We start from the raw sequence: 5,854 nt of genomic DNA on the forward strand, positions 1-5,854 counted from the left end.
CTGTCAATATATGCCTGCAGCCATTTCTGTATTGCCTTTAGTAAAACTTTATTCTCATGGGATATCAAAGAGATTGTCCAATGAATTTCACATTCTGTTAGATCACTTCTCTTTGGAATGGGTACAAATATGAATCATTCCAATCAGTCAGCCAGATAGTTATCTTCCAAATTTCTTGGCAGAGGTGAGTGAGTGCCTCCTGTGCCGCCTCACTTTCTTGAAAGATTTCAATTTTTATTCCATCAATTCCTGGTGCCTTGTTCTTTGCCAGTTCCTTCAATGTACCTTGGACTTCCTCCTTCATCATCGACTATTGATCATATGCTACCTCTTGAAACAGTTGAACATTAACCATTTCCTTTAGGTACAGTGACTCTGTGTATTCCTTCCATCTTCTCTTGGTACTTTCTGCATCATTCAATAATTTGCCCGAAGAATCCTTCAATAATGAATGTTGAGGCTTGAGTTTCGTCTTCAGTTCCCCCAGCTTGAGAAATGCTGAGTGTGTTCTTCCCTTTTGGTTTTCTGACTCCAGATCTTTGCACATTTTGTTGTAATATTTGACTTTGTCTTCTCAAGCTGACCTTCGAAATATTCTGTTGAGCTCTTATACTATGCTGGAGAGCAAGTTTCAGTGTCTCTTCTGACATCTATGTTGTTCAAGATAATTTGGGGTTAGAAGGACACTCAGGAACACTTAACCTCCCCACAAGTACACTATTGATATGGAAATCTAGCTCCAATTAGTTTGATGTAAGTCCTTCTCCAACTCAGGCCTCAGTGTAATATTATCACCCAATTCCATACAGCACTGATGAGTAACAGGAAACCAATGATTCATTTTCTAAATTATAATGAGTGCCTGTGAACCGCAGACTAGCAGAGGTCAGTCACTTCCTTCTGAGACAGTAAATGTGTGAAAGAAAGCAAATTAGAATGAGGAAGACCCTGCCTGATGTGCGTGGAATAAGAGTTCAATGAGCTATTTTCAGCACACTTTAGGAAACTGAAGAATGCTTGCTTCCCTCATTAGAAGGAAAAAAAAAAAAGCCTTAGTCAACTGAAATTTAAAGTGAATCTTTCAGGGAACACCTGCTGTTCTTAAGTGCCGTTGATGCTATTTCAACTCATAGTGACCCTGTATAAGGTTTCCAAGGAGCAACTGGTAAGTTTGAACTGCCAACCTTGCAGTCCAGTGTTCATCCTACAGCACCACACCTAGAAGTACCATAAATCCAATTTTAAAAACCAATAACCAACTGCCTTCAAGTCAATTCTGACTCATAACAAACCTATATAACGTTTCCAAGACTATAAATCTTTACTGGAGCAGATTGTCTTATCTTCCTCCCAAGAAATGGCTGGTAGGTTTAAACCACTAACCTTGCAGTAAGCAGCCCAATACTAATCCCACAGCAGCAGCAGAGGTGTGACCATGCAAATAGGTTGTATGAAACTCTAAAATGGGGATTGCTCTGTTTTGCCATCCCACTAGGTTTAAAACGAACCATCTCAGAAGAAGGAACTTCCATCAAGAAGATTTCAGGTTAGAGCACATTCTCGGAGTCTTGAGATCCCTGCATGCTGGACCTCCTCAATCCAGGAGACAGAGACCTATAACACTGGAAGATGGCCTAGAAGCAGCAGCAGCAGAGCCCAGAGGACAAAACAGACCACTGGGCTTCCTGAGCAGCTTAGCAAGAAAGCGGAGTGCCTTCAGGCAGGGGCTCACTTATGGAGTACAGTTTCTCCTGGCACCTGATTGGAGCAGCTAAGTTTGCCAACCCGCAGAACTAGAGCTGCGCCTTTGGTTACAGCTTACTTATGGTGAAGTGGCCTGTCTTTTGAGTATTTGTCAGCATTGCTAAAAGAGCTTTGTAACATTCCCTGAGCACAGGGCAAAGGGGCCGCACAGTTGAGAGGCTGAAAACCAGGAAGAGAGAGACTTACCTCCTGGCATGGCTGAGAAGAGGCACTTTTGACTAAAGAATTGTATCCTGAACATTTCCCATCCTGAATAGCCTGGTGGCACTTGGTTTAGTCATTGGGCTGCTAACCACAACATCAGTAGTTCAAACCCACCAGCTGCTGCCATAAAGATTGACAGACTTGGGAACCCTAGACAGGGTCACTGTGAGTTGAATTGACTCAGTGGCAGTGAGTTTCTTGTGAACTTCCCTAATAAACTCTCTAATTGGGAGTATTGTCTGTGAATTCTGTGTGACCAACGCAATTAACTATCAGACCCAGCAGAGAAGTACCTTGAGAGGAAGAGTTGGCATCAGAATTGGTCAAAAGAGGGGGGCGGAGAGACGGTGGAGGCACATCTGACCCCAACCTCACAGGAAGTGGCCTCAAGCTAATGTGTAAGTTTGATTTCCTTCCCCCTTGTGAAGTCAGAGATGGCTGTACCCCATGCCATTTTTACAGCCATCCTATCAGAATTTTGTTGGGAAATCTTACCTCATCCACCCTAAATCCTTGCTCCACCCCAATTCAAAGAACATTTCAAAGGACTATGATCTGAGTCCCTTTATGATGCCACAACTGCCATTTTGACAAGCTATAAGTCAAAGAGCACAGACTTCTTCCAGAAAGGGCTAGAGAAATGGAAACACTAGTTTCAGAAGTGCACAGACTTAGCTGTAGGATATGTTGAGAAACAATAGCTTCACATTATGATATTTTTGTTTAATAAAGGTTTCTATCATTCTGTAGCAATACTTACAGACCTACCTTTGTATGTTATTGATGTGGAGAACTGACCCTATTTAGTGTGATGCTAGCCCTGTTCCAGCTCAGTCGTGGCTGTCATTCAGAGAACTGAATGCTCCAGCAAGTAAACCAGATATAATATTGAAAAGAAACCGTCTTCTGCACAAGCTAAATTAATCACTGGCTGTTGAGTTGATTTCAATTCATAGAGACTTTACAGCACAGAGTCCAATAGCCCAATATGGTTTCACATGGCTGCAATCTATCCAGAAGGGGTCCTGGTGTGTTGCTGTAGGAGAAAGCACTGGACCACAGAGTCAGTTTGAACCACAAGGTCAACAGTTCAAACTCACCAGCTGCTCCTTGGAAACGCTATACAGGGATGCTATGAATTGAAACTGACTCTATGGCATTGAAAACAATCTTTATGGAAAACAGTGTGGTGACTCTGTAGGATAAGCTAACCACAATGTCAGTGGTTCTAACCCACCAGCTGCTCTGCAGAAGAAATATGAGGCTTTCTGCTCCCATAAAGACTTACAATCTTAGAAACACTTTACAGGGTTGCTTGGAGTTGGAATCGACTGAGTGGCATTTAACAATAATCTTTACAGAATTAGATTGCTATATCTTTCCTTCATGGAGTGGTTAGTGGATTCAAACAATAGACAATTGGTCCACAGCCTAGTGCTTTAACCACTGCATTACCAGGGTTCCTCCCACAAGCCAAATAAGCAAAACAAATGTAGGCATGACAGACTTCACTCCCTGTGGTCCTTGCAAGTCTCTGAAGTCCTTTTGGGGATAGTTAGGAGTCCCTGGGTGGCACAAGTGGTTAAGCACTTGGCTACTAACTGAAAAGCTAGTATCCACAGAGAGGCACCTTGGAAGAAATGGCTGGCACTCAACTTCTAAAAAGTCATTGAAAACCCTAAGGGACACAATTATACTCTTACACATGGAGTCATTGGGCTAGGTTTGGGGAGAAGGCTTAGAGGAGATTTGTTAAAGTGCCATCAACTCGGTTCCGGCTCATAGAGATCCTGTATATGGTTTCAAAGGAACAGTAAGTAGCATATATTACATATTTATTATTTCTCCCCCCCCATATAGTATTTATTTGTTAAAAACAAACTATGTATCTACTCTTGTAGACAGAAAAGGAGGAACCTCCTTGTTATATGAAGATATGCAGAGGTGAAAATTGCTTACTAGAATATATTGATTCAATTTTTTTTTTTTAGATAAAAATAAACCCTTTATTTCTTGGCCAATTAAATGTGGTGTTATCTGCATTATCTCTCTCTCTTTTTTTTTTTTTTTTTAGTTTTTATTGTAGATTATGTGGGTTTACATGGGAGAACATCAGTTTTACATTCATCCTATCATATTTCGTTTCATTGCAATGATTACATCCCCTCCATACATCAGCAACCAACCAAAGGGTACACCCCACAGGCCTGCCCCGGGAGGTCAGTACACAGCCCCTCTTCCTCCCTGGTTCCATTGTCCCCAGCTGCTCCATCTGTCCACATCATCATCTCTGCCTCCATTTCTGGCATCACTGCTTCTCTGGGTAGGGTCCCGTACTCCACTCTTCTCACTTGATGGTCCCAAGGATCTTCGCTCCTGGACTGCAAAATCAGTCGCTCCCCTCCCTTTGTTAAAAAAACATCTACCTTTACATTCCAGACCCTCACAGTCAGTCCTGATAGCTATCGTTCACTATTGTACCACCAGAGTCTTATTCCCATCTCCTTTCATTAGCCATGTCCCAACAAGTTGGAAATCATTCAGTGGAGATTCTACCTTCCCCGCCCCCCACCCCAATCTGGAACTAGGCTCCCTCTTGAAAGCTTGTAAGCCAGTCACTTCTTGCCTTTGTATTGTTGCTGTTATTTGCCATAGAGTTGGTTCCCATCCATAGCGACCCTGTACAGGTTTCTGAGCTGTAAATCTTTACAGGAGAAGAAAGCCTCATCTTTCTCCCACAGAACTTCTGGTGGTTTCGAATTGCTGACTGAGTTTAACAGCCCAACTCATATCCACTACACTACCAGAGCTCCTTTGTAGTCCCCACTATTTTGGGTAGCCAATTCTAAGCTACCCATCCCTATCAACCCTGTGTACCGATGGGGTGGCAGTGATCCTCACTATAAGGACTTGTTCCCTTTTTTGAGCTACTACATCCGTAAGTATAGGTGAAGTTCATCAAATTGTAGTGGGTTTAGTTGTGGCAGGAGAGCAGTGGGGCTGACAGCGCGACTCACCCACTCCAGCGCTGCCCCTGCCTTCATCGCTGCAGCCAGCCGCACAGCCATGTCTGAGGAGAAGCCTACGGAGGGAGTGAAGACGGAGAATGACCACATCAACCTGAAGGTGGCCGTGGCCAGGCAGGACAGTTCTGTTGTCCGTTTCAAAGTCAAGAGGCACACGCCACTGAGCAAGCTGAAGACCTACTGTGAGCGACAGGTTTTATCTATGAGACAGATTAGATTCAGGTTTGATGGGCAGCCAATTAATGAAATAGACACCTCAGCACCACTGGAGATGCAAGATGAAGATACGATCCATGTATTCCAGCAGCAGACAGGAGGCTGGAGACCTCTTAGGATGTGACATGTAGGGGGCTCGTCTCGTGCCCCTGTCACCTGTCTTTGCATTTGTAATCCAGTAGTAAACAAGTGAACATGCTAACACAAAGGAATTGGAAACTTGAGGACAGTCACCAAATTACTTTTGTCTCTCTCTGACATACTTCAAGAGCTACTCAACATTATTTCTGCAGGAATTAACCATAACTGAAATTGGGCCAATACAAATTGCTGTCTTTGTTTAGGTAAAGTGAGTTGCGAGATTCTTTGGGCTTGTTTTTGTTTTTTCCCCTCCTGTAATACTTTTCCTCCAAAATTGTGGCCTAACTGTCCATTTCAGTCTATTGGCAGAGGTCTTGCCCCCCGGTTGTGATCCCCCCTCCCCTCATGCTTCATCTAATCATGTAGCTAGCTCCTACACACTGCAGTGGGCACTTCTGGACACACGTTTTGGGGTCTTGGTGGGGATGGAAGACAAAATTTCACTTGCTATTTGTTTTGTTGTTGTTGTTATCAGGTGCCATCAAGTTGGAACCGACTCATAG

At 43.4% G+C, this 5,854-nt stretch overlaps 2 pseudogenes; one reads left to right on the top strand and one right to left on the bottom strand.

The window, feature by feature from the left end:
* Window positions 1-5,034: 5,034 nt before the first annotated feature.
* On the top strand, window positions 5,035-5,334 carry LOC102814806 (annotated as a pseudogene).
* A 147-nt stretch (window positions 5,335-5,481) lies between these two features.
* The window catches only part of LOC102815180, a 20,581-nt pseudogene continuing 20,208 nt past the window's right edge, over window positions 5,482-5,854 (bottom strand).

This window comes from Chrysochloris asiatica, unplaced genomic scaffold (genome assembly GCF_000296735.1).
Source record: "Chrysochloris asiatica unplaced genomic scaffold, ChrAsi1.0 scaffold00044, whole genome shotgun sequence".
Lineage (NCBI taxonomy): Eukaryota > Metazoa > Chordata > Mammalia > Afrosoricida > Chrysochloridae > Chrysochloris > Chrysochloris asiatica.